Source organism: Alligator sinensis, unplaced genomic scaffold (assembly GCF_000455745.1).
Source record: "Alligator sinensis unplaced genomic scaffold, ASM45574v1 scaffold1578_1, whole genome shotgun sequence".
NCBI lineage: Eukaryota > Metazoa > Chordata > Crocodylia > Alligatoridae > Alligator > Alligator sinensis.
The window spans coordinates 106,373-118,593 of NW_005842927.1; the positions used below are offsets into that span (position 1 = coordinate 106,373).

At 36.4% G+C, this 12,221-nt stretch overlaps 1 long non-coding RNA gene across 1 annotated transcript in view; it reads left to right on the top strand.

Moving 5' to 3' along the window:
• The first annotated feature begins 12,068 nt into the window (after nucleotides 1-12,068).
• Nucleotides 12,069-12,221, top strand: part of LOC102378567 — a 127,622-nt gene continuing 127,469 nt past the window's right edge. Inside the window, exon 1 of the long non-coding RNA XR_325216.2 lies at nucleotides 12,069-12,117. This is a non-coding gene — a long non-coding RNA (uncharacterized LOC102378567). The remainder of the gene's footprint in view (nucleotides 12,118-12,221) is intronic.

Consider the following 12,221-nt stretch of genomic DNA (forward strand, 5'->3'; position numbering starts at 1 on the left):
CCCCAATTTAGTGTGGGGCCCAGTTAGATGGAAGCAACGCTCCCGAAGTTGATCAGGAAGATGATCATGTCATAACATATTGTTAAGCATCATGGATTCCTCTGCACATTATAACCTCTAACTACTGCAATTCTATTCATTTTATAAGTATATTTTTGAAACCTTTTATATTCATTCTTTACCAACCATTTTACCTGCACACTTTTTTTTTTTTTCTTTCTTTCTAACTTGTTAAATTATTCATGTTGCTTGAAAAGAGATTTTATTTGTTTGTTCTTTCTTCAACTTATATGCTTCTCTGCCCCAAAAAGGCACAAACAGGACAGGTATAGTGTGGCAAAAGAATATCTTGGAAAATTTTTACACTGTAGTTTTTCTGTATTACAGGAATTCATATAAAACTTGGATAAATATTCTCAAGTCTTACACACACCCAAATGTTGGTCTGGCTTAATACAAGAAAGAAATTCATATCTTAAACTCAGCTGTAAGAAGGAATGTGAGTATTGTGGATGAAGGATTTTTTTTTTTATGTTGTATCAGGAGGCAGTACTATGCCTTGAAGACAAGGTCTGAATACAACTCCATCTCACTCCAAATGTAACTATAAGACCTAAAATATCCTTTTGGGCTTGAGTAGAAGGCAAGATGGCTATTGTACCAATGGCTTCTGGATGACCATTATACTCTTTTATCAGCTAAAAGCATTTGTCAGTAGAGGTGGAAAAGTTGCAAATTTGGACAAAAAAGCATCAGCTTTGATGGGGGAGGGAGACTGAACCCTTATCCTTTTTCTTTATTTGTTATTTATTCCATTATACAACATTTTTATTCTTTTATCTGTTCTGGAACCTTGTCTCCTTTCTTGTGGTTTTAATTTTCATGCACAAATGCATGTTGACCTGTCCCCACTCCTCCTCCCCGGCCCCACTTCCTACAAACTCTAATTTTGTGGATTTAATTGCTGGCTGATGTAGAAAGTCCTTGCACAGTCCTTGGGATCAAATCTGTGGTGCACAAAATCTCCCTGAGGACTTGTGTAAAAAAAGGGATGTTGGATAAAATTATACCCGTTCAAACAATCAATTCATGACCCTGATTAGGATGCAATAGATCAGTAAAGGGCGTTATAGTGGACTGTAGCAAGTGGTTACATTGCTCGTGTTTACCTCAGGAACCCACTGCAGATTAATCGGGTTGCAAACTGCCAGGACATGAATGATCTGGGTTTTGCTATACTTCCATTTCATAAAAGGAAGGACCTTGGAGGTGAGGTAGTCCAGCCCCCTGTTCCATATGAAATCATCCAGATTTAAACTATCCCAGACAAGTATTTGTCTAACATTTACAACTTTCAAAGGACACAGATTCCACAATCTCTCTGTGGAATCTGCTCCAGTACTTAACTCTCATAATTAGAATGCTCTTCCTAATATACAACCTAAATTCCTCTCATTACAAATGCTGCCTTCTTGTCTTGGTCCTTGTAGAGACAAAAATAGTTTATTACCAGTCCTCTTAATATTATTCATGTACTTGAAGACTTATCAAATCCAATCTCAGTCTTCTCTTCTCAGACTAAATTAGCCCAGTCCTTTTCTCATGAATCATGTGTTCTAGACTTCCAGTTACCCTTTGGAATAACTCTGGACTCTCTCCAATTTGACCACATCTTTCTTGAAGTGTGATAGTCTAAAATTAATACAGTGCTCTGTGAGAGGCCTCAACAGTATTAAATATGGGTAGAAAAAGTATATCAAAATAGTTAACACTAAAATAGTGTTAATGCATCCCAGGAGCTATTTTGTTGTAGAAAAAAAAGAAAGAGGGTCAAGGATTTCTTAGGGAGATATCTTTTATTGGACCAACTATGTAGTTGGGATAGAGTTAGAAAAGTTTTTGAACGCAAGACATTTGTCTTGGGGGAGAATATCTTGCATTAATTTTTTTTTCTAACTATTTTCCAACTGCATAGTTGGCCCAGTAAAAGGTATCTAAGAAATCCTTGTATCACACAGTTTCTGGACCATCAGAGCTATAGTATCACTCTTACACTAGCTTTATAAAGGACACTGACTTTTATTCAGCATTCAGTACGCTATAACCCCCGGGTCCTTTTCTGCTCTACTGCATCCTAGTCTGTTGTTTCCCAATTTGCATTTGTGAATTTGATTGTTTCATTCCAAGTGAAGTACTTTACACTTTTCCTTCCTGAATGTCATATGATTTATTTCAGATCGCTCTTCCAATTTATCAAGGTCATTTTGATTTTAATACTGTTCTTCAAAGTATTTACTCCCTAACCCAGCCTGGTGTTATCTGCAAATTTGCTAAACACACTCATTTCCATCCTCCAAGTCATTAATAAAAACTCTGTTAGAATATTCCTTCCATCATACTACTCTGAAAGTGATCTTCCTAGCTGCTGTAACATTGGCCAGGGCAATGAGTGAATGGTAGCTGCTTTTACTTGAACCTATTTATATTGCAACACCTTGTCTCTAAGGATTACTATACTATACTTCCAAAAAATAATCTCTGAGATTTTTTTTATTTACTTTAATCTAAACAAATCCATAAATTTACCTTTCTTTCAGCAATTACATGCATTAGATGCATCTTGGACTTTGTGTAGAGAGAACCAAACCATTTAGAAAGTTGTCCTGTATAATTTTGGGTATATTCAGGAATTTGAAATAACATAGTTTGACATTTCAAATAATACCAAAATTGCACATAATGATCTCCTAATGTCCCCAGTTTCTTGGTATACTTCAACCACTAAATACCTTTATCCTCACAGCTTATGCCACTGGAAGCCAAGTAACTTTTTCTGTCTGCTTGAAATATTGGTGTCAGCATCACCAATCTTCAGAGTAGCTGCATAGAGCAAACCATTGATCTATGAGTACTATGCCTCAGTCCTATCTGTCAAGTTTTGGAAAGTAGTATTACAGGCACTGCTCATTTGGCACACCTGTAACTCTTCTTACCCATTGCCCTAACGGGGACTGACTGCTTACTAGTTTCCTACAGTGGGTTTTGTACTGATATAAACTGATAGAAGAGAGAATAGTTAATTGCTCCAAAATAACCAGGGTTCTTTGAGATGGTATAGTCAGATCACTTTCATCCTTGCTTTAAGAGTCCTCCGCTACTGTGAGCTTCATACTTCTACTAAAGTAAAGAAGGAGGGTAGCCATTCTTACCATTTATGTTCCTGCACAGAAACATTTGATGGTGCAAAGATGCATGCATATTTTTAATTGGTATGGCTATTAAAAATGTTTGATTTAATTTTTACTAGGAACACACACAGCCACAAAAGGAATTCAAATTGACACTGACATCTCAAAGAATCACAGCTATTGTGGAGTAAGTAGCCATTCTTTAGAGGGGATTTTAGTATAAAACAGGTGATTATTTGCATATAATATACATGTACATATGACAGATTAAATCTAATATAAAAAGTATATTTAAATCCCAGAGAAGTGGCCTGGAGGCTGGTTGAAAATACCTTCTAGAGTCACAGATGGGTTTCATGTCTCTGAGGTCAGGGGGGATGAATAAAATCAAATGGGGAGAGGAACCTGGCACAATCCAACATGGGCATGCAAAGATTTTTTTTTTTTTAGAAGGCAGATAGCCAATATAATAGAGATTTTTTTTTTTTTTTAGAGGGCAAATAGCCATCATAAGCAAAAATTTATAGCAGCGCTAGGAAAAAGATGGACTGAAAGCCTTATAAAATGTTAAGAGGGGGAAAGGATACTTTAAGTTAAATTGTGTGCTCTACTAAATGGCTTGTAGATTAATGGAGATGCAGGGAGGTAAACATCTGGCAGAATTAATGTCTTATAGGTCCTCATGTAGTAGTAGAGAAGTTAAATGAAACTTTACATCTTTTTTTTTTTTTCTTACTAAAGACACTAAGAGCACTTTTTCATGAGGCTTTTTTTTTCCTGAGAGCAAATTTCTATGGGTAATAATTATCAAGCAGTTTGTAAATTTCAGATACAACAAATCATTCAAACATTTTGGTTTCTGGAAGAAACAGAATAAAACAGCACAAACATTAATGAGAACAGGCAATAAGGGCCAGATTTGGATTGATTCCTTAGGCACCAAATTGGATTTAAGGCAGAATTTAAAAGCCTGAGTTCCAAAGAACAATCCAGATTAGCCCTGCTCCTGAAGACATGAAATGCACTGAGTACCTACAGTCATTTGATGCTTATATTTTGGGCAGAATTTTCTAGGTGGCTACAGTTTGGTTCTTTTGCATGCTTATAAGCAGTCCAGTTTGAACACATGGCAGCTAACTCTCACAGGAATTTGGATGGTGCTGAAGAGTAGGGGTGTGTGAAATGGGCCATATTTGATTTGGATTCTGATTTGGCCCAAATGGGGACAGTGATTCAATTAATTGATTCAGATCACTGTCCCCAGTTAGATTCAGCTGAATCCAAGTCTGAAGATTCGATGCTGATTCGGACATAGACACAGTTTTAAACGTTTTTTCCACAGACCTGGAGGTACCAGGCACAGGTCATGAATGCTGCAATGCTGGGGTGGATGGAGCGTCCCACAGGAGGGTGAGGGGGAACATTTTTAACTGGAACATTCAGTGTGCTAATTGGACATTAAGCTAACTAGATACTAACTTATCTCAAGCAAAATTACAATCTAAATATAAATAATACATCATTTTCAAGAAGTCACAAATTAGTATCTTATTTTTTAATGAGATAAAGGAGGAACTGAAAATAGGATTGGTGAAGTCAATGACTTGCATTTTTCCTAGCAATTAAACTACATAGAATTTGAAAATGTTCAGATGTTGTTAAATAATCTCTCTTCCCCATTTTTTTTTTTTTTCCTCACATGGCACTGACTTTGCTTTTTTTACAGGAAAAGTAGGATAGAAATGTAAATTAAAGGGGTGAAAATCCTCACATGCTTTGTAACTTCTTAGTCTAACTACTCTTATGGCAGAGTGCTTTAACTTTGGATGTCATAGTTACATTTGCCCCAAATAGATTGAGGGAAATCAGCCCCTAATTAGCATCTAAATCTGAAATCAAAATTTGGCATTCTGCCAAATGTTATTATAAATTGAATATTTCAGCTAATATACACTGACAAAAAAATGTTTAATATTTGGGCATAAAATAGCCATACTTTAAAATTTATTCTGGATTTGGGGATTGTCATGAATAATGACCCTATGAATGCATCTGTCAAGTCTTTAATAGTTAATGCTTTTCTTCCTGCTCGTTCTCCGAGGCCCTGTGTCAGCATTTCAGTAACGATAAAGCAGGTTTGTGGATCATCAGGGAGAGGCCTTACTTTAATCCTACTGAAGTTAATCGAAAGACTCTTTGATTTTTTTTTTTTTTTTTTTTTTTTTAGACTTTTTATTAAACTCTAAGAAGTTGTTTCCCCAAATGTAACAAATGTATGTTCTTACTAGGTGTTGACAAAAAAACATTACAGTGAGATGATAATACTTGTACTATTAGGGTATTGAATATGATATGAAAATCAGTGGCATACCAGGTCTATTCATTTTAAATGCAGCAGGTGCTGAAAAAAGTTAAGGGCATTACTTGAGGTATTCTAAATCACTATTACAATGAGTATTGATCATTCTTCTGTCTGTCTGTCACTTATATAGGCTTACATGCTCGTTCATTCTGTTTTTAAATTCCCTGAATGGTAGCAATGGCTTTTGTGCTCATATTCATGGCAGAAAAGCTAGGACAATTTAAAGGAAATATAACTTTCTGCTTATTAGATATTGCCAATCCAGACATCTGGGTTTATTTTTCATGAATTTGGGTAGACGGATCAATCGGCACTTGCCGATTTTGTTGATTCTTATGTTTTCTTTTCCCCAATCTATTTTTGTTTCTTACATGAATGTGTGCCTTTTTTCTTTCTTAGATAGAGAATAAAACAGAAAATTTAAAATAAAAATAAAGGGGTAAAAATCCCCCATATGCTTCATAACTATTTAGCCTAACTATTCTTATAGCAGAGTGCATTCACTCTGGAAGTCATAGTTGCATGTTTTCTCCAAACAAACGGAGAGAATTGGCCCCCTTATTAGCATCAAAATCTGAAACCAATCTCTGTATGCATACAAGCTTTTTTCCACCTATTATTAAAATAAAGTCCATACATGTGCACTTACACTGCACAGCTAGGCTGCTGGTATACCTGCACAGGATTTGTATTTTGCATTCTTTTTCTTGTTGCCACTTATTAGAATTCCCAAGTATTAGAATTAAAACTCTTTTTTGGATAAAGATATTGTATGTTTGACAGCTTTGAAAAAAGCTTCAGTTACATGATATAACAACTTCTTTTAAAAGAAATTTTATTTAGAGAACCTAAAAACCTTTGGCAATCAAATTTGAAACAAAACACTTAATTTTGCACTCATTTTCGCAAAAAATAGAGAGAAATCCAGTTTGGATTGATTTTAAAAAAAAATGATATTGTTCTTTCAGTTCAGAATTTTTAGGAATTCTAAGAATTCATACATATTTACTCAACAAAATTATTCTATCTTTGTATTCTTCTAGATAAGGTCCTGAAAAATGCAACATGCGAAAAAATGAGATACAAAGAGAGTTAGCAGATTTAATTGTAGGTGGACTATCATGGCTGGGGATAGAAATTACACACAAACTGGTAGAAGTGATTGGAAACTGGTCTAAACCTGCAACAGAACAGAAGTTCAGCGTGCACAGACTGGTTTCAAAATGGCTGAACCCAGTTTAAGACAAACTGATTCTACATCTATCCAGTCTAGGTTAGACCAGTCTATTGAACTTCTGTCCCAGATTTCCCCGCTCCCCCTCTGCCCAAAACAAGTTGTCATGGTCCCCCCAAAAAGCAATGACAGTGATTTTTAAGAACAGTGAGCAGAGCTGTGAAAGTGGAGTGGGGAGCAAATCCTAGATATAGCAGACAAACAATTAGGAGAGGTAAAAAAGCCTGATTGTGTGGAGATCAAGATCTATCTAAAACAGCGGTTCCCAACCGTTTTATATTGTGGACCGGAAGTGATCGCGGACTGGTCCACAGACTGGCAAACTTTAGTCCGGAAATGACTGGCATACTGTGGAGCAGCAGCCAACCCTTTTTATATACTAAGTACTTAGTATATAAGTACTTAATCTTTTATATACTAAGTACTTAGTATATAAAAAGGGTTGGCTGCTACTCTGCGGTATGCTGTTCACTTCTGGACTTCCGTTGTGCTACTATTGACGTATGTCTATCCTCCTTTTTTTTTTTTTTCTCTCTCTCTCTCCCTGTAAGAGTTCATTGGTAATGTAGTTGTTGTTTAATTTCACCCACAGTTATCATGAGGGCATTTGGTACATTTGGATCAGAGTTACCATGTTTTAGGACAGGCATGTGTAGGATCCTGATGGGTTTATCAGGGATGTTGACTATAGCTTCATAGTTGGTAGGGTAGGGTAGGAAGGGACCTTAGCAGATCATCCCCCCCCCCCCCCCCCGCCATGGCAAGAAAGAGTACTGGGGTCAAACAACCCCGGCGAGGTGTTCATCCAGCCTCCTCTTAAAGACCCCCAGGGTAGGAGCCAGTACCACTTCTCTTGGAAGTTGGTTCCAGATCCTAGTCACCCTGACAGTAATGTAGTGTCTCCTGATATCTAGCCTAAATCTACCCTCTGCCAGCTTGTGAACGTTATTTCTTGTCGCTCCTGGTAGCGCTCGGGGGAACAGGGACTCCCCCTATGCCTGTTGATCCCCCCCTGACTAGTTTGTAAATGGCCACTAGATCCGCCCCCTTAGCCTTCTCTTGTGGAGGCTGAACAGGTTCACATCCCTTAACCACTCCTTGTAGGGCCTGCCCTCCTGACTCCTAATCATGCAGGTGGCCCTCCTCTGGACCCTCTCCATGTTGTCCACATCCCTCCTGAAGTGCGGCACCCAGAACTGGACTCAATACTCCAACTGCGGCCTGACCAGTGTCGCATAGAGGGGGAGGATCACCTCCTTGGACCTGCTTGAGATGCATCTGTGGATGCATGACAAGGTACGGTCGGCCTTCCTGACCGCTTCACCACACTGTTGGCCCATATTCATTTTGGCATCAATAATGACTCCAAGATCCTTCTCTGCTTCTGCCCTGATGAGAAGGGAGTTTACCAGCAGTGAAGTAGCAGTGGAGTTGCATTGCAGTTTAAGCACAAAAGAAGATATAATAAAGACATGAGTTCAGCAGCCTTCTGTATATCTGCCACTTTTTGAGGCAAACTACTAGGTAAGATAGACCAGGGATCTGACCTACTATGGAACACAGTCTATTGATCTGTGGCACAGTTGTACACGTACACACTGCTCAAACTAATTGGAGCTCTGAATAATGTGCAATTGCTAACAGAATTTGGTATTACAAGTCTGATTTCCTCAAACGTATGGATATGCAGTTGTGCTTTAAATTCCTGTGGTTGTGTGAACAGGTGGACAATTTAAATACATCCAGTTATTTTCTTCCACAGCTATTGTGTATTTGCATGCATGGTGATGCATAAATTTCAATTTTGTGGAAATTAACATTAGAAAAGAAGATCTTTAATAAGTAGTAAGGAGAGAAGCTGTGAGTAGTATGTGGAACCTGGGAGATCCTTTTGTATTTTGAAATCTGATCTGTTACACTGGTCTAATGCAGAGGAGAATTTGTCTTGTAGTATAATAAGACATAATTGAGATATATTGTTGTATGTACATTTCTTATTACAGTCTGAGACATCATTGCATTTTTGCTAAACCCAAACTCTGAAGACAGTCTTCATAAAATCTTCGTACTGAAAATGTTTCCAGCTTTCTGTCTAGTAATTGTTAAAGTAAGCTTCTACTATGGATCAAAAGACAAGGGCATGTATAAAAATGGTATAATAATTTCAGAAATGATAAAATAGTGTTTTGTTGAAACATATACACACAAAGACAGCTGATATTAATTACAGGGAATTGAAATGTATTTAATATTCAGTGTAATCTATAATACATGATAAATTTGCAAATACATTTAAGCTTGTCTCTTCAGAATTTAGGGGGGAAAAGCGTATGTTCTATCAGCTTTTTCAAAGCTTTGTTCATCTGCCTTTAGGAGTATATTGTAAAGTTCGACCAGCAAGCCTTTCTTTCCCAAACGACACAGCAAGCATTGAAAGTGTGGTGTATGTTGTAATTCTAAAGTGACACCAGATTGGAGACTGACAGGAATCTCTTGGGTGAAAGTGACAAGGTTGTGATATTTTCACAATAAACTGACTGATGTCTTTGGAAGATCTGTTTTGATTTCAAAGGACGTCTTATTTTTTTTGGATGGAAATGAAAGCATTTTAGACACGTGATTAAAAAGCCTCTCACTATATAATAAGTAGAATGATAAAATGTCAGCTTTTATGAGCTACTTACAATTTGATTCTGGTAAAGACCATACCAATACATGCAACAGATGTACTAATTACGACAGTATCTTGGTTTCTACCTAATTAATATGTAGTAAATTATTTAAAACATGGAATGCATTGCTTATTTTCTATTAAAACTGAATTGGAGCAAAACTATACAACTAATCTGATGAGATAAATAATTTATTTCAAGTAATGTTAACAATAATAAATATTTAAATAGATTATTCTGTGAAGTATTTCTATTGTATTAAGATTTTAAATGAAATGGACAGTTGTACTTAATTTTGACATTGTTTTGTTATTTTAACCTTTTTGTGCATTTGTAAATAGCAATACAGACTCTTTTTTCTACGCTATATTGCTAGCAGAAAAGGCAGAAGATAGATTTTTTTTCTGACTGCAAATCCTTTTTTCAGATTTCTGTTTGTGGGGCTTTCTTCTGGTACTGACTTTTGAATTAAACATGATGAAATAACTGACGTGGCAAGGCACAAAAACACGTGTGTTTTAAGTGATTTATTTAATATATAATATTCTTTCAGTTATGACTGAGTAAGAGTAAAAGAGAATGCTTTCTTATGTAGATTTTTTTCATGTACTTCACTTGAGTCCTTGTGCTTCATTGCTTATTGATTAGTTCATTACAGTAACATTATTTCTGTCTTCTCTTTACATAAGGTTAATAACACCAGAAAAAAATAACTATAACACTAGTTTACTGTTAAGTTGCATGTAAATTTTATTGTTCTTTCTTAGAACTTGAATAGTGACTATTTATTTGATTAAAATTGTAGAATATTGTTAGTATTGCTGGCTTATCTAAGAGCTTTTTTGGAGGGCCTCTGATTCCATGCTGGGTTTCATACAATTTTTGTACAGTCCATATTTACTTTTATTGATTGGGCAGTTGAAAACATACCATTTGAAATTCTGTAAGGAATTCATTACAAGTTCCTCCGTTTGTTTATGCCATATCAATGTGTACCCCTCTTTCTATGAAGCTAATAAGTGATTACAAGGAATTTCACTTCAAAGGCATTACTCCCTATCCTTTCAATAAGTTCCCCGATCTATGATTTGATATTCTATAGCATTTCTAAGAAACAAACTTCTTCGTGTTTAATGTTGGTCTTTCTCAGGGGAAATAACATAGCTTAGGTGCATATAAACATTAAAATAACCTGAGAGAATGTTCCCAAGTTTGTTCTTCTGGTAAAGAAATTTACCCAGAGTTGCATGTACAAATGTTCATATACTGAGGCCTTGAAAAGTGGAGAGCTTTCAGTGCTGACACTGTGCAGCCAGGCAGGGGCTGTTTGAATACATCTTAGCATGCTTTGTAGGTTTCCTTAGTCTTCCTGGTGGCAGATGGCAGCAGTGCCCTGATTGGCTGATACAGACTGCTCATGGTCTGCCTGCATTTCTGTACAACAGGGCAGATGCTGGAGGACCATGTTCTCCTCTGAGAGAAGCCACAACATGTACAGACATTCTCTTTCCCATGAGAAGTGATTTATCCCAGGTTTTTCCCAGGTGGTTTTCCTCCTGAAGCAGCCATTTTCTCTCTAGCAGAACAAGCCTGAACACTTGTACAGTTGTGATTTCTCCAGTGACTTTCTCAGGAGAAACTGAAAGTCTGTATGAGGACTTAGAGATACATGTTCCCCTGCTTGTTTGGCAACCTTGTCATTCTTTATACTTAAATAACTGAAGTGAAGATCACCAGTGCACTTGAAATGACTGAACTGACATTTGCTTATAAAGTAAATATTCTTTTTAAATAACTGAAGGGTAATAACTTATACTTTTCATGACATACTGTAGATTTGTAAAACATCACAGATGAATAATACCATAATATAAAGTAATACTAAGTGTGTGTAAAGAATGAAAAACAAATGAGTTGAATGAATGGAAAATTGTTCAAGAGGGTAACTTTTTTTTTCATCTCTGTATGGCAGAAGTCTTTTAGTACTTGTTTTGATATTTAACTGACAAAGTTCAAGAAGTAAAAAACTAATAGAGAGAAATCTGTCTTGCCATTTCAAGCTTGCTTTTTAATTCCTTAGTACTTATTGCACAGTTGATGTTATTTTTCTTCTGCTCAGTGAGAGGTACCAGGGAACTGTCACAAATTCTGTCCCCTCTTCTGAGGTGAGCATTCTACAAACAGACAAAGCAGATGGAATATAACTGTGTTGATCCTTAACCTCGGTAAACATGAGGTGGGGATCAGTGGGGAATCAATAAATAAAGGAAAAGGGACACATGGCACTCCAAACCAACAAGTTTGACAGGTTTTTTTTTTGTTTGTTTTGTTTTTTCAACCCCCTTCCATTTCATTGTACAATCAGAACAGGTGACCAAGTAGAGATACTGTCTTTGCTGCAGTTAGGATTTTTTTGCTGCAGTTGTTAATTCTTTAAACAGACATTGACTATGGAAGATCTTCATTGTCAGTGACAACCAACTTCTCTGATATTGCTTTGTCTCCACATTTTAAATTTAAAATTCTGGAAAAATGTAAATATTTGACAAAGGTGTATGTGTGCATAAAACTATCTTCCTCTGCAGACTCTTCGGCTACAAATATGTTTGATCTTTTGCTAGGAGAAGACTGAAAATATTGAGGATTCCTCAACTGTGGCTGGTAATTTTCTTTGTCTTGGAAAAACATGGATGAATTCTTTTCTATATTGCTGGTCTTACTAAGCTATTCAAATAGCTAGTGTAGATGATTTCATTCTGTGGTTC